The 22,889-nt window shown below is 59.1% G+C and overlaps 10 non-coding genes across 10 annotated transcripts; 6 read left to right on the top strand and 4 right to left on the bottom strand.

Annotated features, from left to right (window-relative positions):
* On the bottom strand, positions 65-135 carry TRNAG-GCC. Its single transcript has one exon. It is a non-coding gene; the product is annotated as a tRNA-Gly (tRNA).
* On the bottom strand, positions 1,786-1,868 carry TRNAL-CAG. Its single transcript has one exon. It is a non-coding gene; the product is annotated as a tRNA-Leu (tRNA).
* Positions 2,439-2,510, top strand: TRNAD-GUC. Its single transcript has one exon. It is a non-coding gene; the product is annotated as a tRNA-Asp (tRNA).
* On the top strand, positions 3,076-3,147 carry TRNAG-UCC. Its single transcript has one exon. It is a non-coding gene; the product is annotated as a tRNA-Gly (tRNA).
* On the top strand, positions 3,476-3,547 carry TRNAE-CUC. Its single transcript has one exon. It is a non-coding gene; the product is annotated as a tRNA-Glu (tRNA).
* On the bottom strand, positions 12,206-12,276 carry TRNAG-GCC. The gene has a single exon. It is a non-coding gene; the product is annotated as a tRNA-Gly (tRNA).
* TRNAL-CAG lies at positions 13,967-14,049 on the bottom strand. The gene has a single exon. It is a non-coding gene; the product is annotated as a tRNA-Leu (tRNA).
* Positions 14,620-14,691, top strand: TRNAD-GUC. Its single transcript has one exon. It is a non-coding gene; the product is annotated as a tRNA-Asp (tRNA).
* On the top strand, positions 15,257-15,328 carry TRNAG-UCC. The gene has a single exon. It is a non-coding gene; the product is annotated as a tRNA-Gly (tRNA).
* TRNAE-CUC lies at positions 15,657-15,728 on the top strand. The gene has a single exon. It is a non-coding gene; the product is annotated as a tRNA-Glu (tRNA).

Here is a 22,889-nt window from a genome sequence, read left to right on the forward strand (position 1 = left end):
GCTGTGGTGGGACCGGGAGGTGCCGGGAGAGCGAGGGCTCTGCTCCAAAAGAGGACCGAGCTGTTGCATGGGCCGGGAATCGAACCCGGGCCTCCCGCGTGGCAGGCGAGAATTCTACCACTGAACCACCCATGCACCGGTGGCCGCTGCCGCCCGACGTTGCCCCAGCGGGGCTGGCCACCAACCGCCGGGCAGCGGTTCCTGCTCGCCCGCGGGCTCCTGCTCCCTTTGAGCCGAAGGCGGACGCCTGTGGCCTGCAAGAGGGGCTCCGGGCCCCGCGGAGGGCCCCAGGGCGCGGCGCTGTCCGGAGGCCTGGAGGCAGGGACGGAGGGGCGGAGGGTCGGCGGGGCGGAGGCCCACCCGGCCCATTTTGCGCCGTCTCTGCCGTCCAGGGCCGCCGCAAGAGCGTCGGCATCGCCAGAAGCAGCCACGAGCCGAAGCAGGCTGGCGCGCGCCCGAATCCCAGCCAGGGCAGGCGATGCGCGCCCGCTGCGGCTGAGCGCCTATGTTCCCCTCAGCCACCGCTGCCCCCCACCCCCACCCCGCCCCCCGCCCCCGACGCCGAGTCCCTCCGGCGGCCGGCTTTCTGGCTGGTGTGGAGCGGGCGGGCGGGCATCGGAGCTCGGGCTGTGCGGGGACGGCGAGCGTGAGAGATGGACCTGCCGGGTCTGCCAAGGGTGTCGGAGCCTCGCTCCGAAGAAGCGCTCGGGCCGGCCAGCGCTCTGCGGAGGGGTCCGGCTCGGGTGCGTTGGTCGTGAGGCGCAGGCACTCGGACTGCGGGCGGGGAGGGGCGGGGGGGATGGCGGACAGTCGGGTGAGGGAGGGCGCCGGGGGGTGGTTGGGTCCGGCCGGGGCAGCGGCTTCCCGCGCGTGAACGTGCGCTGTGGCGCGCAGGTGGGTGGCGGGCGGCGGCCGGGGGCCCGACGTCTGCGGGTGGGTGCCGGGCATCCCAGGGCCGTGGCAGGGACTCACGCGCCAGGCCTGCGTCCAGGGAGGGCCCCGTACCGGCGGGCGAGCAGGAAGGCTGGGCTGCACGTGTCCCCGGAGGCAGGCCGCGGTGGCCAGTGGGCGGGGAAGGCCCCGAGGCGAGAAAGCGCCGCGCGCGGGCACGCACCCCACGCAGACCCGCCACCTCAGTGTGGGTGTGGAGGGCAGGGAATGTGCAGGCGGGCGGGCCGGCCGGCTTGGCGGCAAGGACGGGATGTTGGACGGGAGCGAGAGCGGCTGGCGGCAGAAGCGGAGGAAAGGCTGGGAGGGCGAGCCGCGGGCAGCAGTCCGCGGGCAGCAGTGCGAGGGCGAAGCGTGGAGGGCTTTCCCCACGCGGCCGGTCTGCGTGGGGCGGTGGGGGCGGGGTGGGGCGGAGCGGCGGGCCGGCCGGAGCCGGGGCCGGAGCCGGAGCCCGAGCCGGAGCCGGAGTGAGGAAGGAAAAACAGCCATCGCAAGCAGGTGAGGAAAGATGGGCTGCGAAGGGCCGAAGCTTGCTGGTGTAGGTGCAGGTAGGACGCGGGCGGCGGGGGCGTGTGGGTGTGTGTGGGAGCTGTGCGTCCGGGGAGGGCGCGTGTCCGCAGCAAAGCCAGTGGCCGGGGCGTTCCTCCTGGGCCATTTCTGTCGGGCCCGCGGGCTGTGGAGGGAGAGGCTTGGGTGTCGGGGGCCGGAGTTTGCAGAGGCCAAGCAAGAGTGCCAGGCGGGAAGGGACTGCAAGGCGGCAAGGGGCTGTGGCTCTACGCGGGGTGGGGTCCCGGGGAGGGGTGGGGACGTGGTTGGGCGGGGGGCAAAAGGCTGGCTTGTCAGGAGTGGGATTCGAACCCACGCCTCCAGGGGAGACTGCGACCTGAACGCAGCGCCTTAGACCGCTCGGCCATCCTGACGGCGGGCCGGAGCGCGTCGCCGCTCGGCTGGCTGCGACCCGACGCGCCGCCAAGTGCGGCGCCCTTGGGCGGACGCGGTGCTCCGCGCCGGGCGGGCGTCTGGGTGAGCGGGGGCCGGGCGCACGCCGGCCGTCGTGGAGCAAAGCTTTCGCCGCCGCGGTCGCCCTGTCGCGCAGCCCTGGCCCCGCACCCAGCCGGCCTCTGGCGGCGGCCCCCGCCCGCGCCTCTGCCCTCGCCCGGGCCGTGACGTGGCGAGGCGCGCGCCCGCCGCCACCTCGCAGCCCGGCTTGCCCTCTCGGGCCCACGGTGGGGGCACCAGGCAGCGCTCACCGGGAGTTTGCAGCGCCAGGTAGGGGCGGGGGTGGGGTGAGGGTGGGGCCGCGGGCCGCGGTCCGGGTCGCGGTCTGCTTCTTTGGAGGACGCGGGGTGCTTTGGCGTCGGGGCGGGGCGCGGGCACGTGCTGGCGGCCCCATGGTGGGCCGCGGGCCGAGGGCCGCGGGCAGGGGTAGGCGTCGGCAGGCAGCCGGAGAGGGGCCGGGTGGCCGGGCGGTGGCCGGTCGGTGGCCGCCGTCCTCGTTAGTATAGTGGTGAGTATCCCCGCCTGTCACGCGGGAGACCGGGGTTCGATTCCCCGACGGGGAGGCAACACGCCCTTTTTGGTGGCTGGCGCCGCTCGCTGGCCAGCCGCCTGGCCCCAAGGGCCCTTCGTCTCCTCATCCCCGCCTCCAGGCAGGCGCAGGGCGCCTGGGCGTGCCCGACCTGCCACCCTCGACCCCTTCCAGCCCTTGCCGTCCACCCCTCGCCCCGGCCGAGCGAGGGCCTCCTCTCGCCCCGGCCAGCGCCCGGCGACCTTGCGGCCCGCCCAAAGTGCCTGCCGCACCGGAGGCCCCTTGCGACGCCACGCTCGGCTGCCCGGCTGCCCAGCTGCCCGGCAGGCGGGCCCGGTGGGAAGCCGACGAGTCCCTTTCCCTGTGGGTTCGGGACGCTGGTGGCCTGGAGCTGGGAGCTGAGGCGCGCGGCGTGGAGCCCAGGGCCTCGGGGCGGCAGGGGAGCGAGGACGCCCCCGAGCGGCGGTGGGGCCGGTGGACGAGGGCCACGGCCTGGGGCTGGCGCCGGTGGGCGGCCGCTGGTGGCCAGGGCGTCGGGGCGCCGGGAATGCGCTTGGGCGAGCCCGGGCACGGCGTCCGGGCCCGACCCGGGCTGTGCAGCGTTGGTGGTATAGTGGTGAGCATAGCTGCCTTCCAAGCAGTTGACCCGGGTTCGATTCCCGGCCAACGCAGCGGGCCGTCTTTTGTTTTGTTTAGTCTGGGGGATTTTTGCCGAGCTCCGCGGGGCTCCGGCCCGGCCCCTGTGTGGGAGAGCTGGGAAGAGGGCGCACGGTGCCCGCCCCCAGGCCCGTGGCTTTTGGCGTGTGTGCGTGTGCGAGACGGAGGCGAGCGCGCGGCGTCTCTCCTAGCGAGCAGGGAGAGCGCTAGGCCACCGTGGATCGCCAGGTGCGGCGGGCGGCCCGACCTGGCAAGGCCGGGCCTTGGCAGCAAGGCGGCGCCAAGCGGGTGGCAGGGAGGTGCTGGGTCCAGCAGGGCCAGGCCAGGCGCCGAGCCCGACGCTCCCTGGTGGTCTAGTGGTTAGGATTCGGCGCTCTCACCGCCGCGGCCCGGGTTCGATTCCCGGTCAGGGAAGCCTTTCTTCTTCCACTCCGCCGGCCAACTTGCCGCAAAGCGCGCTGCCTCCACAAGCGCCCCTTTTAGCCCACGCGCGTCCCCCTCGCCGGGCAGCCACCCGGCCCCGTCCACCTCCAGCCCAAGCCGCGCCAGGCACCCTCCACCCACCCGGCCAAGCCTTTTGGCCTCCAGACGTTCGTCCACTCGAGGCCCACTCGACGCCTCGGGCGTCCGTCCTCCTCCGCCGCTGGAAGCTTGCCTCAGCCCCCAACACCAGCGGCCCGGGCAGCCCCTCTGCCCACCACCGGCCGCCCACGGGCGGGCAGCTTCCACCGTGCCTGGACTCGTTGGCAGCACTGCGCGGGTCCCGACCGCCCCCGCCGCCGCGTGCGCCGCCGCGAGGCCCCTCTTCCTTCCCTCGTGAGCTGCGGGTGCGGGTGTCGCTGGGAGCGCTGGTCCTGATGGGGCTTGGTGCTGGTGCTCGTTCGGATGCCTGTGCTGAGCGGCTGCTGCTCCTGCGATGGCGGCTGCTCCCTTTGCCCTCGCTGCTGCCACCACCACCGCCGCGGCCGCCGCCGCCGCCGCCGCCGCCCCGGCGGCAGAGGCTGCTGGCGTGGAAGTGGTGCTGCCGGTGTTGCTGGCTTGTGGAGCTGGTGCTGGCGCTGCTGTCTCTGTTAGAGGTGGTGGTGCTGGTCCTTACTGGTGCCGGTGGTGGTGCCGGTGGGTGGTGGCGGCAGAGGTGGTTGCGCTGGCGCAAGGCGCTAGTGAGGCGTTCACGCTGGCAAGTCAGCCAAGGGGAGGGACACACAGTTTCTTATCTGGCCCCCCTTGCCAGCAACCTGCTGCAGCCTGTTTAGGTCTTGGGCGGGCTTCGCCTTCCGTGGACTGCTCATTTGGTCTCAAGCTCCTGGTGGTCTTGGGCAGGGTAGGGGAGCTAGAGCCAGACAAACCATGCCGGGTGGTGGAGATGGGACCATGAGTGTGGACACTCATGCGTGCCTGGAGATACACACACACACACACACACACACACACACACACACACACACACACACGGTAGTGGAGGTAAGAGAGCGGGCTGATTCGGGAGGCCAGTCAGGAATCCTTAGCCCAGTAGGCGGGAGCAGGTGGAAGCAGACGCCTGAAAGGGTGGACTACCAGCCCCAGCCAACACTGTAGTCTAATTACATTACCATGCTCTCAGTCCTATCACAGAGAGGCAAGAATGTTACCTTGAGAATACCTCCCTCCCTCCCACAACACACACACACACACACACACACACACACACACACACACACACACACCCCTCTCCCCTAGACATGACGTCTAACATGACCCCATTCTTGCCCAGCCACCTAGCTACCCAGAGTCCATTCCACCTCTCTCTGCAACCTATCTTCGTGGTCCCCCTTGGATACTCCCCCAAGGTAAATGGCAGACACCAGTCTGCTTTCAGCCTCTGTCAGTGGAGGTTTTCATGCCCGTTGGCATGTTTCTGCCTTAGGAGGCAAAGTGGACTGCCGGTGAATGGCACCAACCTGAGGCGGCGGTGGCGGCGGCGGCGGCAGAGATGGCACGGTGGCGGCAGAGGTGGCACGGTGGCGGCGGTACACGAGATGGGTTTTGACAAAGCGGGACCCCCCATGGAAAGGAGCCCCTGTGGGCAGAGGGGTGCTTCCCATCACCACAGGAGGTTACCTCAAGCCCTTCGCCGGTGCGTTGGGAGTGAGCGTGGGTGGGTGACAGGGCAGGACGAAGGTGTCTGTGGCCGTGGTTGGTGGCCGCCCCGTGCAAGTTTGGGAACAGAGTAAAACGACCCCGTAGAGTGGGGGTGGGCGTGAAGCGCCTGCTGGAAGGTGGGAGGAAAAGTTCGACCGCGACCGCGGTGTCCTGGCGGAGCTTGGGCGGGGCAGCAACGGGAGGTGTGGGTCTTGCGGGGACCTGGCCGCGAGGGCCGCCGGGTCACTCAGGCAGGGGCTCTGCAGAAGCCTGGGTGAAGCGGCGGTGGTGGCCCTTGCCCCGCCCCGCGCGGGATCTGGGTTAGGGCTGGGCATGGTGTAGGAGTGGGTCTGAGGGCCACGAGGGCGGCCAGGACCAGCGCCAGTGCGTCTTCCGGGCAGGATGTGTGAGACAGGGGCCCGGGGTACAGGGGAATCATGGCAGGTGGAGGAGCCCGTGCCCAGAGGCTGGGCAGAAGGGAGAGTGGCAAGCAGCGGGTGTGAGTGGGCTGTGGTGCCAGGGAGGTGGCGGGAGAAGACCCCCGTGGAGCGGCAGGAGAGCGGGCCAGACTGCTGTGTTGTGCGGCAACGTGCTCAGGCTAAACGGGAGTGAGGCTGTGGGGAGGGGAGAGGTAGGAAGCAGGGCAGGGCAGGGCAGAAACAGAGTTGGAGACAGGGGCTAGGCACCCTGCACATGAGGTGGGCGATCCCACTGCCCCAGAGACATATATAACCTCTCTCATCAGCAGCAACCACCATCACTTCTCATCTGGCTGTGTGTGGGTGCGTGCGTGCGCGCGAGCTTGTGGAGCCGTGGGACTGGTGGTGAGATTTGAAGAGTGCAAAGGAGAGCTCCCATAGGAACCAGCACTTGCACTCGTGAATATAGAGCCCAAAAGGATGAACCCTCTAATTCGAAAAGCTATATCCCCTCCCTCCCATGTTGGTATAGCCGCGTTGCCTGCCACAGCGAAAACATTGACAAAAACCCAAGCGCCCAACAATAGACAGTTGGCTGAAGAAGACAGAACGTGGAGTTCCCATTGTGGCTCAGCGGTTAAGGAACCTGACCGGTATCCTGAGGACACAGGTTTGATCCCCTGGCCTCGCTCAACAGGTCAAGGATCCGGTGTTGCCATGAGGTATGGCGTCGGTCGAAGACGTGGCTCGGACCCAGCGTGGCCGTGGCCTTGGCCGTGGCCGTGGTGTAGGCCGGCAGCTACAGTTCCGATTCGACCCCTAGCCCGGGCGTCTCCTTGTGCCAAGGGTACAGCCCTAAAAGTCCCCAAAGAAAAGAGGAAGAAGAGGAGGAAGAAGAAGAAGATGAGGAAGAGGAAGAGGAAGAAGAGGAGGAAGAAGAAGAAGACGAAGATGAAGACGAAGACGAAGACGAAGAAGAAGATGATGATGATGATGAGATAAAATAGATCTGCACTATGGAATCGTACTCTGCCGTGGAAAAGAATGGAGGAGTTCGTGTCATGGCTCCGTGGGATAAGGACCCGATGTTGTCTCTGTGAGGATGCGGGTTTGATCCCTGGCCTCGCTCAGTGGGTCAAGAACCGTGGCGTTGCCGCAAACTGTACAACAGGTCCCAGAGGCAGCTCGTGTCTGGCATTGCCCTGGCTGTGGTGTAGGTTGGAGCTGCAGCTTCAGTTCGAGCCCTGGCCCTACATAGGGGCTGATTGAAAAAAATAGAAAACAAAGAAAGAAAGGGAAGAAGGAAGAACGAAAAATGGAGAGAAGGAAGGAAGAAAGGCAGGAAGGAAAAAAGGAAGAGTGGAGAATGGAAGGGAGGGAGGGAGGGAGGGAACGGGAAGGAAGGAAGGAAGGAAGATGGAAAGGAAGAAAGAGAAGGAAGGCAAGAGAGAGTGGAATGGAGGGAGGAAGAATGGTGGGGCAGGGGGAATGGCAGGAAGGAAAGAGGCAGGAGGGAAGAAAGCAAGGAACGCAGTCAAAGGACCTCCGTCATGGGATCCAGAAAGGCCCGCTCCCAGGTATATATCGAGAAAAGTTGACAACTCTCATGTGAGAAGATCAGCTGTTCCCCAGTGTTCAGAGGAGCACTATTTACATGAGCCATGGTGTGGACAAATGCCAAGTACCCATCCACAGACAACTGGCTTCAGAAGTTGTGCTGTGTGTGTGTGTGTGTGTGTGTACACACACACACATATACACATATATGTATATATATATATATATGTATATGTCCTGTGGCGTGTTACTCAGCCGTAAAAAAAAAAAAGAACAAAGTATACAACAGTAGGGAGGCACGTCAGAAAACTCAGTATAGAACTACCACATGACCCAGCGATCCCACTCCTGGGCATCTATCCAGGCAAAGCGTTCATTGAAAACGATACGTGCACGCCCTGTGTTCCTTGCAGCACCGTTCGCAACAGCCGAGACTCGGAAACAAGCTCAATGTCCAACGCCAGATGAATGGAGTAAGAAGATGTGGTACCAGCAATTCGACAAACAAAAGAAATAAAAGGCATCCATATAGGAAGAGAAGAGATAAAACTGCCACTGTATATGCAGATGACATGATACTATACATAGAAAACCCTAAGGACTCAACCCAAAAACTACTTGAACTGATTAATAAATTCAGCAAAGTAGCAGGATATAAGATTAACATTCGGAAGTCAGTTGCATTTCTGTATACCAGCAATGAAATATTAGAAAAGGAATACAAAAATACGATACCTTTTAAAATTGCACCCCACAAAATCAAATACCTCGGAATACACCTGACCAAGGAGGTAAAGGACCTATGTGCCGAGAACTATAAAACTTTAATCAAAGAAATCAAAGAAGATGTAAAGAAATGGAAAGATATTCCATGTTCCTGGATTGGGAAAATCAATATTGTAAAAATGGCCATACTACCCAAAGCAATCTACAGATTCAATGCAATCCCTATCAAATTACCCAGGACATTTTTCACAGAACTAGAACAAACAATCCAAACATTTATATGGAACCACAAAAGACCCAGAATCGCCAAAGCAATCCTGAGAAACAAAAACCAAGCAGGAGGCATAACTCTCCCAGACTTCAAGAAATACTACAAAGCCACAGTCATCAAAACAGTGTGGTACTGGTATCAAAACAGACAGACAGACCAATGGAAGAGAATAGAGAATCCGGAAATAAACCCTGACACCTATGGTCAATTAATCTTTGACAAGGGAGGCAAGAACATAAAATGGGAAAAAGAAAGTCTATTCAGCAAGCATTGCTGGGAAACCTGGACAGCTGCATGCAAAGCAATGAAACTAGAACACACCCTCACACCATGCACACAAATAAACTCCAAATGGCTGAAAGACTTAAGTATACGACAGGACACCATCAAACTCCTAGAAGAAAACACAGGCAAAACACTCTCTGACATCAACGTCATGAATATTTTCTCAGGTCAGTCTCCCAAAACAATAGAAATTAGAGCAAAAATAAACCCATGGGACCTCATCAAACTGAAAAGCTTTTGCACAGCAAAGGAAACCAAAAAGAAAACAAGAAGACAACTTACAGAATGGGAGAAAATAGGTTCAAATGATGCAACCGACAAGGGCTTAATCTCTAGAATATAAAAGCAACTTATACAACCCAACAGCAAAAAAACCAATCAGTCAATGGAAAAATGGGCAAAAGACCTGAATAGACATTTCTCCAAAGAAGTTATACAGATGGCCAACAAACACATGAAAAAATGCTCAACATCGCTGATTATAAGAGAAATGCAAATCAAAACTACCATGAGATACCACCTCACACCAGTCAGAATGGCCATCATTAATAAATCCACAAATAACAAGTGCTGGAGGGGCTGTGGAGAAAAGGGAACCCTCCTGCACTGCTGGTGGGAATGTAAACTGGTACAGCCACTATGGAGAACAGTTTGGAGATACCTTAGAAATCTATACATAGAACTTCCATATGACCCCGCAATCCCACTCTTGGGCATCTATCCGGACAAAACTCTACTTAAAAGAGACACGGGCACCCGCATGTTCATTGCAGCACTATTCACAATAGCCAGGACGTGGAAACAACCCAAATGTCCATCGACCGATGATTGGATTCGGAAGAGGTGGTATATATACACAATGGAATACTACTCAGCCATAAAAAAGAATGACATAATGCCATTTGCAGCAGCATGGATGGAACTAGAGACTCTCATACTGGGTGAAATGAGCCAGAAAGACAAAGACAAATACCATATGATATCACTTATAACTGGAATCTAAGATCCAGCACAAATGAACATCTCCTCAGAAAAGAAAATCATGGACTTGGAGAAGAGACTTGTGGCTGCCTGATGGGAGGGGGAGGGAGTGGGAGGGATCGGGAGCTTGGGCTTATCAGACACAACTTAGAATAGATTTACAAGGAGATCCTGCTGAATAGCATTGAGAACTTTGTCTAGATACTCGTGTTGCAACAGAAGAAAGGGTGGGGGGGAAATGTAATTGTAATGTATACATGTGAGGATAACCTGACCCCCTTGCTGTACAGTGGGAAAATAAAAAAAAATATGAAAAAAAAAAGAAGATGTGGTACATGTGCACAATGGAATACGACTCAGCCACAGAGGAGAACAACATAATGCCATTTGCAGCAACATGGACGGAACTTGAGACTCTCAGGCGAAGTGAAGGAAGTCAGAGGGAGAAAGACAAATACCACATGATACGGTATGTGTCTCGTATCTGGAACCTAAGAGACGGCACAGATGAACCTGTCCACAGAGAAGAAACAAACGCGAGGACGTGGAGAAGAGGCTTGTGGTTGCCAGGAGGGAGGGGGAGGCACTGGCCGTTGGAGGTCAGTAGATGCAGGCGACTGCATTTGGAATACGACTCAGCCACAGAGGAGAACAACATAATGCCATTTGCAGCAACATGGACGGAACTTGAGACTCTCAGGCGAAGTGAAGGAAGTCAGAGGGAGAAAGACAAATACCACATGATACGGTATGTGTCTCGTATCTGGAACCTAAGAGACGGCACAGATGAACCTGTCCACAGAGAAGAAACAAACGCGAGGACGTGGAGAAGAGGCTTGTGGTTGCCAGGAGGGAGGGGGAGGCACTGGCCGTTGGAGGTCAGTAGATGCAGGCGACTGCATTTGGAACGGAGAAGCAATGAGATTCTGCTGTATAGCACGGGAAACTCTATCTGATCACTTGCGATGGAACACGATGGAGGCTCAACGTGGGGAAGAAAAAAGAATGCAGATGGATGTGTGGCTGGGTCACTTTGCTGGGCAGCGGAAACTGACAGAACATTGGGAGTCAACTGTAAGGAAAAAAAGGTTTAAAAAAGAATGAAGTAGTGCCCTTTGCAGCGACGCGGGTGGACCTAGGGGTATTAACACTTACTGGAGTAAGTCAGATGGAGAAGCACTGATACATGTGGAATCTAAAGAAATAACACAAAGAACTCTATGGGCAAAACAGAAACAGACTCGTAGATGTAGAAAACAATCTTACGGTTACCCAGGGGAAAGGGCAGGGTGGGGGGACAAATTAGGAGTTTGGGAGAACAGACGCAAACGGCTATGTATAAAAGAGATAAGCAACACGTGTTTACTGAGTGGCACAGGGAACATCATCCAATATCCTGCAATGACCTATACCGGAAAATCACCCGAAGAGAACGCTGTACCCATTAAACCAAATCACCGCGGCCGTACCCCTGACACAAACACAATACGGTACATCAGCTGTACTCCAGCAATGACCCGAACTACTACGAAGAGAAAGAATGAGGGAAAAGAGAGAGAGAACGAAAGAAGGAAGGAACCAGAGGAAGAAGGCAGGAGGGAAGGAAAGAAAGAGCGGAAGAGTGGAATGGAGGTAGGAAGCATGGAGGGTGGAATGGAGGTAGGAAGCATGGAGGGGGAAAAGGTAGGAAGAGAGGAAGAAGGAAGGAGTTCAAAGGAGAGCTAGGATATGATCCAGCAGGCGACCCCACCGCCCACCCCCGGCCTCAGGGTATATACCCAGAGGAGATGAAAACTCCTAAAGGGAACAGGTGGATGCACCCCAGTGTTCACAGGAGTGCTCTTTAAGAGAGCGTCATGACGTGGACGATTCCCAGGGACCCATCCACAGACGATTGGCTTAAGAGGGTGTGATACTATATATCATGTTATATTACATACATAACATCCATGCTATATACAGACACACGCATACTACTATGGAATACCCTTTAGCCATAAAAGAGAGAAGGACCTCGTGCCATCTGCAGCGACATGGATCGACCAAGAGGCTACTACCCACAGTGAACTACGTCAGCTGGAGAAGGACAAAGAATACATGTGGAATCTAAAAATTAATACAAATAACTCTCCGTGCAAAATGGAAACCGTCACCGGTGTAGAAAACAAACATATGGTTACCCAAGGGCAGAGTATGGGGGCGGGGGTGGGCAATTAGGAGTTGGGGCTAAGAGATCGGAAGGAAGAAAGAGCATGCCCAAAGTCGATAAGCAACAAGGATTTACTGTATAGCATGGGGGAGGGACTCGAGTCACACACAATGATCACCTATAATGGAGATCTCTCTCGCTCTCTCGCTCTCGCTCTCGCTCTCTCTTTGGATAGACAGACAGACACACAGACAGACAGAGAGTCAGCCAGCCAGCCAGCCAGCCAGCCGGATGGGTATGAGTCACTCTGGCGAACACCTGAAGCGAACGGGGTATGGCAAAGCCAGTACGCTTTTCTTAAAATTAAACAGCAAAGAGAGAGGCCAATGGGACAAATGCGAGGGTGGGGTCCTTGACAAGGTGGGATTTGCTTGCAAGAGCAGGGGGTGTGTCGAGGGTGGAGGCGGAGGTGGGGCGGTGGGCTGCTGGTGAGGAAGCAAGAGCTGTGGTGGGACCGGGAGGTGCCGGGAGAGCGAGGGCTCTGCTCCAAAAGAGGACCGAGCTGTTGCATGGGCCGGGAATCGAACCCGGGCCTCCCGCGTGGCAGGCGAGAATTCTACCACTGAACCACCCATGCACCGGTGGCCGCTGCCGCCCGACGTTGCCCCAGCGGGGCTGGCCACCAACCGCCGGGCAGCGGTTCCTGCTCGCCCGCGGGCTCCTGCTCCCTTTGAGCCGAAGGCGGACGCCTGTGGCCTGCAAGAGGGGCTCCGGGCCCCGCGGAGGGCCCCAGGGCGCGGCGCTGTCCGGAGGCCTGGAGGCAGGGACGGAGGGTCGGAGGGTCGGAGGGTCGGAGGGTCGGAGGGTCGGCGGGGCGGAGGGTCGGCGGGGCGGAGGCCCACCCGGCCCATTTTGCGCCTTCTCTGCCGTCCAGGGCCGCCGCAAGAGCGTCGGCATCGCCAGAAGCAGCCACGAGCCGAAGCAGGCTGGCGCGCGCCCGAATCCCAGCCAGGGCAGGCGATGCGCGCCCGCTGCGGCTGAGCGCCTATGTTCCCCTCAGCCACCGCTGCCCCCCACCCCCACCCCGCCCCCCGCCCCCGACGCCGAGTCCCTCCGGCGGCCGGCTTTCTGGCTGGTGTGGAGCGGGCGGGCGGGCATCGGAGCTCGGGCTGTGCGGGGACGGCGAGCGTGAGAGATGGACCTGCCGGGTCTGCCAAGGGTGTCGGAGCCTCGCTCCGAAGAAGCGCTCGGGCCGGCCAGCGCTCTGCGGAGGGGTCCGGCTCGGGTGCGTTGGTCGTGAGGCGCAGGCACTCGGACTGCGGGCGGGGAGGGGCGGGGGGGATGGCGGACAGTCGGGTGAGGGAGGGCGCCGGGGGGTGGTTGGGTCCGGCCGGGGCAGCGGCTTCCCGCGCGTGAACGTGCGCTGTGGCGCGCAGGTGGGTGGCGGGCGGCGGCCGGGGGCCCGACGTCTGCGGGTGGGTGCCGGGCATCCCAGGGCCGTGGCAGGGACTCACGCGCCAGGCCTGCGTCCAGGGAGGGCCCCGTACCGGCGGGCGAGCAGGAAGGCTGGGCTGCACGTGTCCCCGGAGGCAGGCCGCGGTGGCCAGTGGGCGGGGAAGGCCCCGAGGCGAGAAAGCGCCGCGCGCGGGCACGCACCCCACGCAGACCCGCCACCTCAGTGTGGGTGTGGAGGGCAGGGAATGTGCAGGCGGGCGGGCCGGCCGGCTTGGCGGCAAGGACGGGATGTTGGACGGGAGCGAGAGCGGCTGGCGGCAGAAGCGGAGGAAAGGCTGGGAGGGCGAGCCGCGGGCAGCAGTCCGCGGGCAGCAGTGCGAGGGCGAAGCGTGGAGGGCTTTCCCCACGCGGCCGGTCTGCGTGGGGCGGTGGGGGCGGGGTGGGGCGGAGCGGCGGGCCGGCCGGAGCCGGGGCCGGAGCCGGAGCCCGAGCCGGAGCCGGAGTGAGGAAGGAAAAACAGCCATCGCAAGCAGGTGAGGAAAGATGGGCTGCGAAGGGCCGAAGCTTGCTGGTGTAGGTGCAGGTAGGACGCGGGCGGCGGGGGCGTGTGGGTGTGTGTGGGAGCTGTGCGTCCGGGGAGGGCGCGTGTCCGCAGCAAAGCCAGTGGCCGGGGCGTTCCTCCTGGGCCATTTCTGTCGGGCCCGCGGGCTGTGGAGGGAGAGGCTTGGGTGTCGGGGGCCGGAGTTTGCAGAGGCCAAGCAAGAGTGCCAGGCGGGAAGGGACTGCAAGGCGGCAAGGGGCTGTGGCTCTACGCGGGGTGGGGTCCCGGGGAGGGGTGGGGACGTGGTTGGGCGGGGGGCAAAAGGCTGGCTTGTCAGGAGTGGGATTCGAACCCACGCCTCCAGGGGAGACTGCGACCTGAACGCAGCGCCTTAGACCGCTCGGCCATCCTGACGGCGGGCCGGAGCGCGTCGCCGCTCGGCTGGCTGCGACCCGACGCGCCGCCAAGTGCGGCGCCCTTGGGCGGACGCGGTGCTCCGCGCCGGGCGGGCGTCTGGGTGAGCGGGGGCCGGGCGCACGCCGGCCGTCGTGGAGCAAAGCTTTCGCCGCCGCGGTCGCCCTGTCGCGCAGCCCTGGCCCCGCACCCAGCCGGCCTCTGGCGGCGGCCCCCGCCCGCGCCTCTGCCCTCGCCCGGGCCGTGACGTGGCGAGGCGCGCGCCCGCCGCCACCTCGCAGCCCGGCTTGCCCTCTCGGGCCCACGGTGGGGGCACCAGGCAGCGCTCACCGGGAGTTTGCAGCGCCAGGTAGGGGCGGGGGTGGGGTGAGGGTGGGGCCGCGGGCCGCGGTCCGGGTCGCGGTCTGCTTCTTTGGAGGACGCGGGGTGCTTTGGCGTCGGGGCGGGGCGCGGGCACGTGCTGGCGGCCCCATGGTGGGCCGCGGGCCGAGGGCCGCGGGCAGGGGTAGGCGTCGGCAGGCAGCCGGAGAGGGGCCGGGTGGCCGGGCGGTGGCCGGGCGGTGGCCGCCGTCCTCGTTAGTATAGTGGTGAGTATCCCCGCCTGTCACGCGGGAGACCGGGGTTCGATTCCCCGACGGGGAGGCAACACGCCCTTTTTGGTGGCTGGCGCCGCTCGCTGGCCAGCCGCCTGGCCCCAAGGGCCCTTCGTCTCCTCATCCCCGCCTCCAGGCAGGCGCAGGGCGCCTGGGCGTGCCCGACCTGCCACCCTCGACCCCTTCCAGCCCTTGCCGTCCACCCCTCGCCCCGGCCGAGCGAGGGCCTCCTCTCGCCCCGGCCAGCGCCCGGCGACCTTGCGGCCCGCCCAAAGTGCCTGCCGCACCGGAGGCCCCTTGCGACGCCACGCTCGGCTGCCCGGCTGCCCAGCTGCCCGGCAGGCGGGCCCGGTGGGAAGCCGACGAGTCCCTTTCCCTGTGGGTTCGGGACGCTGGTGGCCTGGAGCTGGGAGCTGAGGCGCGCGGCGTGGAGCCCAGGGCCTCGGGGCGGCAGGGGAGCGAGGACGCCCCCGAGCGGCGGTGGGGCCGGTGGACGAGGGCCACGGCCTGGGGCTGGCGCCGGTGGGCGGCCGCTGGTGGCCAGGGCGTCGGGGCGCCGGGAATGCGCTTGGGCGAGCCCGGGCACGGCGTCCGGGCCCGACCCGGGCTGTGCAGCGTTGGTGGTATAGTGGTGAGCATAGCTGCCTTCCAAGCAGTTGACCCGGGTTCGATTCCCGGCCAACGCAGCGGGCCGTCTTTTGTTTTGTTTAGTCTGGGGGATTTTTGCCGAGCTCCGCGGGGCTCCGGCCCGGCCCCTGTGTGGGAGAGCTGGGAAGAGGGCGCACGGTGCCCGCCCCCAGGCCCGTGGCTTTTGGCGTGTGTGCGTGTGCGAGACGGAGGCGAGCGCGCGGCGTCTCTCCTAGCGAGCAGGGAGAGCGCTAGGCCACCGTGGATCGCCAGGTGCGGCGGGCGGCCCGACCTGGCAAGGCCGGGCCTTGGCAGCAAGGCGGCGCCAAGCGGGTGGCAGGGAGGTGCTGGGTCCAGCAGGGCCAGGCCAGGCGCCGAGCCCGACGCTCCCTGGTGGTCTAGTGGTTAGGATTCGGCGCTCTCACCGCCGCGGCCCGGGTTCGATTCCCGGTCAGGGAAGCCTTTCTTCTTCCACTCCGCCGGCCAACTTGCCGCAAAGCGCGCTGCCTCCACAAGCGCCCCTTTTAGCCCACGCGCGTCCCCCTCGCCGGGCAGCCACCCGGCCCCGTCCACCTCCAGCCCAAGCCGCGCCAGGCACCCTCCACCCACCCGGCCAAGCCTTTTGGCCTCCAGACGTTCGTCCACTCGAGGCCCACTCGACGCCTCGGGCGTCCGTCCTCCTCCGCCGCTGGAAGCTTGCCTCAGCCCCCAACACCAGCGGCCCGGGCAGCCCCTCTGCCCACCACCGGCCGCCCACGGGCGGGCAGCTTCCACCGTGCCTGGACTCGTTGGCAGCACTGCGCGGGTCCCGACCGCCCCCGCCGCCGCGTGCGCCGCCGCGAGGCCCCTCTTCCTTCCCTCGTGAGCTGCGGGTGCGGGTGTCGCTGGGAGCGCTGGTCCTGATGGGGCTTGGTGCTGGTGCTCGTTCGGATGCCTGTGCTGAGCGGCTGCTGCTCCTGCGATGGCGGCTGCTCCCTTTGCCCTCGCTGCTGCCACCACCACCGCCGCGGCCGCCGCCGCCGCCGCCGCCGCCGCCGCCCCGGCGGCAGAGGCTGCTGGCGTGGAAGTGGTGCTGCCGGTGTTGCTGGCTTGTGGAGCTGGTGCTGGCGCTGCTGTCTCTGTTAGAGGTGGTGGTGCTGGTCCTTACTGGTGCCGGTGGTGGTGCCGGTGGGTGGTGGCGGCAGAGGTGGTTGCGCTGGCGCAAGGCGCTAGTGAGGCGTTCACGCTGGCAAGTCAGCCAAGGGGAGGGACACACAGTTTCTTATCTGGCCCCCCTTGCCAGCAACCTGCTGCAGCCTGTTTAGGTCTTGGGCGGGCTTCGCCTTCCGTGGACTGCTCATTTGGTCTCAAGCTCCTGGTGGTCTTGGGCAGGGTAGGGGAGCTAGAGCCAGACAAACCATGCCGGGTGGTGGAGATGGGACCATGAGTGTGGACACTCATGCGTGCCTGGAGATACACACACACACACACACACACACACACACACACACACACACACACGGTAGTGGAGGTAAGAGAGCGGGCTGATTCGGGAGGCCAGTCAGGAATCCTTAGCCCAGTAGGCGGGAGCAGGTGGAAGCAGACGCCTGAAAGGGTGGACTACCAGCCCCAGCCAACACTGTAGTCTAATTACATTACCATGCTCTCAGTCCTATCACAGAGAGGCAAGAATGTTACCTTGAGAATACCTCCCTCCCTCCCACAACACACACACACACACACACACACACACACACACACACACACCCCTCTCCCCTAGACATGACGTCTAACATGACCCCATTCTTGCCCAGCCACCTAGCTACCCAGAGTCCATTCCACCTCTCTCTGCAACCTATCTTCGTGGTCCCCCTTGGATACTCCCCCAAGGTAAATGGCAGACACCAGTCTGCTTTCAGCCTCTGTCAGTGGAGGTTTTCATGCCCGTTGGCATGTTTCTGCCTTAGGAGGCAAAGTGGACTGCCGGTGAATGGCACCAACCTGAGGCGGCGGTGGCGGCGGCGGCGGCAGAGATGGCACGGTGGCGGCAGAGGTGGCACGGTGGCGGCGGTACACGAGATGGGTTTTGACAAAGCGGGACCCCCCATGGAAAGGAGCCCCTGTGGGCAGAGGGGTGCTTCCCATCACCACAGGAGGTTACCTCAAGCCCTTCGCCGGTGCGTTGGGAGTGAGCGTGGGTGGGTGACAGGGCAGGACGAAGGTGTCTGTGGCCGTGGTTGGTGGCCGCCCCGTGCAAGTTTGGGAACAGAGTAAAACGACCCCGTAGAGTGGGGGTGGGCGTGAAGCGCCTGCTGGAAGGTGGGAGGAAAAGTTCGACCGCGACCGCGGTGTCCTGGCGGAGCTTGGGCGGGGCAGCAACGGGAGGTGTGGGTCTTGCGGGGACCTGGCCGCGAGGGCCGCCGGGTCACTCAGGCAGGGGCTCTGCAGAAGCCTGGGTGAAGCGGCGGTGGTGGCCCTTGCCCCGCCCCGCGCGGGATCTGGGTTAGGGCTGGGCATGGTGTAGGAGTGGGTCTGAGGGCCACGAGGGCGGCCAGGACCAGCGCCAGTGCGTCTTCCGGGCAGGATGTGTGAGACAGGGGCCCGGGGTACAGGGGAATCATGGCAGGTGGAGGAGCCCGTGCCCAGAGGCTGGGCAGAAGGGAGAGTGGCAAGCAGCGGGTGTGAGTGGGCTGTGGTGCCAGGGAGGTGGCGGGAGAAGACCCCCGTGGAGCGGCAGGAGAGCGGGCCAGACTGCTGTGTTGTGCGGCAACGTGCTCAGGCTAAACGGGAGTGAGGCTGTGGGGAGGGGAGAGGTAGGAAGCAGGGCAGGGCAGGGCAGAAACAGAGTTGGAGACAGGGGCTAGGCACCCTGCACATGAGGTGGGCGATCCCACTGCCCCAGAGACATATATAACCTCTCTCATCAGCAGCAACCACCATCACTTCTCATCTGGCTGTGTGTGGGTGCGTGCGTGCGCGCGAGCTTGTGGAGCCGTGGGACTGGTGGTGAGATTTGAAGAGTGCAAAGGAGAGCTCCCATAGGAACCAGCACTTGCACTCGTGAATATAGAGCCCAAAAGGATGAACCCTCTAATTCGAAAAGCTATATCCCCTCCCTCCCATGTTGGTATAGCCGCGTTGCCTGCCACAGCGAAAACATTGACAAAAACCCAAGCGCCCAACAATAGACAGTTGGCTGAAGAAGACAGAACGTGGAGTTCCCATTGTGGCTCAGCGGTTAAGGAACCTGACCGGTATCCTGAGGACACAGGTTTGATCCCCTGGCCTCGCTCAACAGGTCAAGGATCCGGTGTTGCCATGAGGTATGGCGTCGGTCGAAGACGTGGCTCGGACCCAGCGTGGCCGTGGCCTTGGCCGTGGCCGTGGTGTAGGCCGGCAGCTACAGTTCCGATTCGACCCCTAGCCCGGGCGTCTCCTTGTGCCAAGGGTACAGCCCTAAAAGTCCCCAAAGAAAAGAGGAAGAAGAGGAGGAAGAAGAAGAAGATGAGGAAGAGGAAGAGGAAGAAGAGGAGGAAGAAGAAGAAGACGAAGATGAAGACGAAGACGAAGACGAAGAAGAAGATGATGATGATGATGAGATAAAATAGATCTGCACTATGGAATCGTACTCTGCCGTGGAAAAGAATGGAGGAGTTCGTGTCATGGCTCCGTGGGATAAGGACCCGATGTTGTCTCTGTGAGGATGCGGGTTTGATCCCTGGCCTCGCTCAGTGGGTCAAGAACCGTGGCGTTGCCGCAAACTGTACAACAGGTCCCAGAGGCAGCTCGTGTCTGGCATTGCCCTGGCTGTGGTGTAGGTTGGAGCTGCAGCTTCAGTTCGAGCCCTGGCCCTACATAGGGGCTGATTGAAAAAAATAGAAAACAAAGAAAGAAAGGGAAGAAGGAAGAACGAAAAATGGAGAGAAGGAAGGAAGAAAGGCAGGAAGGAAAAAAGGAAGAGTGGAGAATGGAAGGGAGGGAGGGAGGGAGGGAACGGGAAGGAAGGAAGGAAGGAAGATGGAAAGGAAGAAAGAGAAGGAAGGCAAGAGAGAGTGGAATGGAGGGAGGAAGAATGGTGGGGCAGGGGGAATGGCAGGAAGGAAAGAGGCAGGAGGGAAGAAAGCAAGGAACGCAGTCAAAGGACCTCCGTCATGGGATCCAGAAAGGCCCGCTCCCAGGTATATATCGAGAAAAGTTGACAACTCTCATGTGAGAAGATCAGCTGTTCCCCAGTGTTCAGAGGAGCACTATTTACATGAGCCATGGTGTGGACAAATGCCAAGTACCCATCCACAGACAACTGGCTTCAGAAGTTGTGCTGTGTGTGTGTGTGTGTGTGTGTACACACACACACATATACACATATATGTATATATATATATATATGTATATGTCCTGTGGCGTGTTACTCAGCCGTAAAAAAAAAAAAGAACAAAGTATACAACAGTAGGGAGGCACGTCAGAAAACTCAGTATAGAACTACCACATGACCCAGCGATCCCACTCCTGGGCATCTATCCAGGCAAAGCGTTCATTGAAAACGATACGTGCACGCCCTGTGTTCCTTGCAGCACCGTTCGCAACAGCCGAGACTCGGAAACAAGCTCAATGTCCAACGCCAGATGAATGGAGTAAGAAGATGTGGTACCAGCAATTCGACAAACAAAAGAAATAAAAGGCATCCATATAGGAAGAGAAGAGATAAAACTGCCACTGTATATGCAGATGACATGATACTATACATAGAAAACCCTAAGGACTCAACCCAAAAACTACTTGAACTGATTAATAAATTCAGCAAAGTAGCAGGATATAAGATTAACATTCGGAAGTCAGTTGCATTTCTGTATACCAGCAATGAAATATTAGAAAAGGAATACAAAAATACGATACCTTTTAAAATTGCACCCCACAAAATCAAATACCTCGGAATACACCTGACCAAGGAGGTAAAGGACCTATGTGCCGAGAACTATAAAACTTTAATCAAAGAAATCAAAGAAGATGTAAAGAAATGGAAAGATATTCCATGTTCCTGGATTGGGAAAATCAATATTGTAAAAATGGCCATACTACCCAAAGCAATCTACAGATTCAATGCAATCCCTATCAAATTACCCAGGACATTTTTCACAGAACTAGAACAAACAATCCAAACATTTATATGGAACCACAAAAGACCCAGAATCGCCAAAGCAATCCTGAGAAACAAAAACCAAGCAGGAGGCATAACTCTCCCAGACTTCAAGAAATACTACAAAGCCACAGTCATCAAAACAGTGTGGTACTGGTATCAAAACAGACAGACAGACCAATGGAAGAGAATAGAGAATCCGGAAATAAACCCTGACACCTATGGTCAATTAATCTTTGACAAGGGAGGCAAGAACATAAAATGGGAAAAAGAAAGTCTATTCAGCAAGCATTGCTGGGAAACCTGGACAGCTGCATGCAAAGCAATGAAACTAGAACACACCCTCACACCATGCACACAAATAAACTCCAAATGGCTGAAAGACTTAAGTATACGACAGGACACCATCAAACTCCTAGAAGAAAACACAGGCAAAACACTCTCTGACATCAACGTCATGAATATTTTCTCAGGTCAGTCTCCCAAAACAATAGAAATTAGAGCAAAAATAAACCCATGGGACCTCATCAAACTGAAAAGCTTTTGCACAGCAAAGGAAACCAAAAAGAAAACAAGAAGACAACTTACAGAATGGGAGAAAATAGGTTCAAATGATGCAACCGACAAGGGCTTAATCTCTAGAATATAAAAGCAACTTATACAACCCAACAGCAAAAAAACCAATCAGTCAATGGAAAAATGGGCAAAAGACCTGAATAGACATTTCTCCAAAGAAGTTATACAGATGGCCAACAAACACATGAAAAAATGCTCAACATCGCTGATTATAAGAGAAATGCAAATCAAAACTACCATGAGATACCACCTCACACCAGTCAGAATGGCCATCATTAATAAATCCACAAATAACAAGTGCTGGAGGGGCTGTGGAGAAAAGGGAACCCTCCTGCACTGCTGGTGGGAATGTAAACTGGTACAGCCACTATGGAGAACAGTTTGGAGATACCTTAGAAATCTATACATAGAACTTCCATATGACCCCGCAATCCCACTCTTGGGCATCTATCCGGACAAAACTCTACTTAAAAGAGACACGGGCACCCGCATGTTCATTGCAGCACTATTCACAATAGCCAGGACGTGGAAACAACCCAAATGTCCATCGACCGATGATTGGATTCGGAAGAGGTGGTATATATACACAATGGAATACTACTCAGCCATAAAAAAGAATGACATAATGCCATTTGCAGCAGCATGGATGGAACTAGAGACTCTCATACTGGGTGAAATGAGCCAGAAAGACAAAGACAAATACCATATGATATCACTTATAACTGGAATCTAAGATCCAGCACAAATGAACATCTCCTCAGAAAAGAAAATCATGGACTTGGAGAAGAGACTTGTGGCTGCCTGATGGGAGGGGGAGGGAGTGGGAGGGATCGGGAGCTTGGGCTTATCAGACACAACTTAGAATAGATTTACAAGGAGATCCTGCTGAATAGCATTGAGAACTTTGTCTAGATACTCGTGTTGCAACAGAAGAAAGGGTGGGGGGGAAATGTAATTGTAATGTATACATGTGAGGATAACCTGACCCCCTTGCTGTACAGTGGGAAAATAAAAAAAAATATGAAAAAAAAAAGAAGATGTGGTACATGTGCACAATGGAATACGACTCAGCCACAGAGGAGAACAACATAATGCCATTTGCAGCAACATGGACGGAACTTGAGACTCTCAGGCGAAGTGAAGGAAGTCAGAGGGAGAAAGACAAATACCACATGATACGGTATGTGTCTCGTATCTGGAACCTAAGAGACGGCACAGATGAACCTGTCCACAGAGAAGAAACAAACGCGAGGACGTGGAGAAGAGGCTTGTGGTTGCCAGGAGGGAGGGGGAGGCACTGGCCGTTGGAGGTCAGTAGATGCAGGCGACTGCATTTGGAACGGAGAAGCAATGAGATTCTGCTGTATAGCACGGGAAACTCTATCTGATCACTTGCGATGGAACACGATGGAGGCTCAACGTGGGGAAGAAAAAAGAATGCAGATGGATGTGTGGCTGGGTCACTTTGCTGGGCAGCGGAAACTGACAGAACATTGGGAGTCAACTGTAAGGAAAAAAAGGTTTAAAAAAGAATGAAGTAGTGCCCTTTGCAGCGACGCGGGTGGACCTAGGGGTATTAACACTTACTGGAGTAAGTCAGATGGAGAAGCACTGATACATGTGGAATCTAAAGAAATAACACAAAGAACTCTATGGGCAAAACAGAAACAGACTCGTAGATGTAGAAAACAATCTTACGGTTACCCAGGGGAAAGGGCAGGGTGGGGGGACAAATTAGGAGTTTGGGAGAACAGACGCAAACGGCTATGTATAAAAGAGATAAGCAACACGTGTTTACTGAGTGGCACAGGGAACATCATCCAATATCCTGCAATGACCTATACCGGAAAATCACCCGAAGAGAACGCTGTACCCATTAAACCAAATCACCGCGGCCGTACCCCTGACACAAACACAATACGGTACATCAG

The sequence above is a fragment of the Sus scrofa genome, chromosome 4, assembly GCF_000003025.6.
Source record: "Sus scrofa isolate TJ Tabasco breed Duroc chromosome 4, Sscrofa11.1, whole genome shotgun sequence".
Classification (NCBI taxonomy): Eukaryota; Metazoa; Chordata; class Mammalia; order Artiodactyla; family Suidae; genus Sus; species Sus scrofa.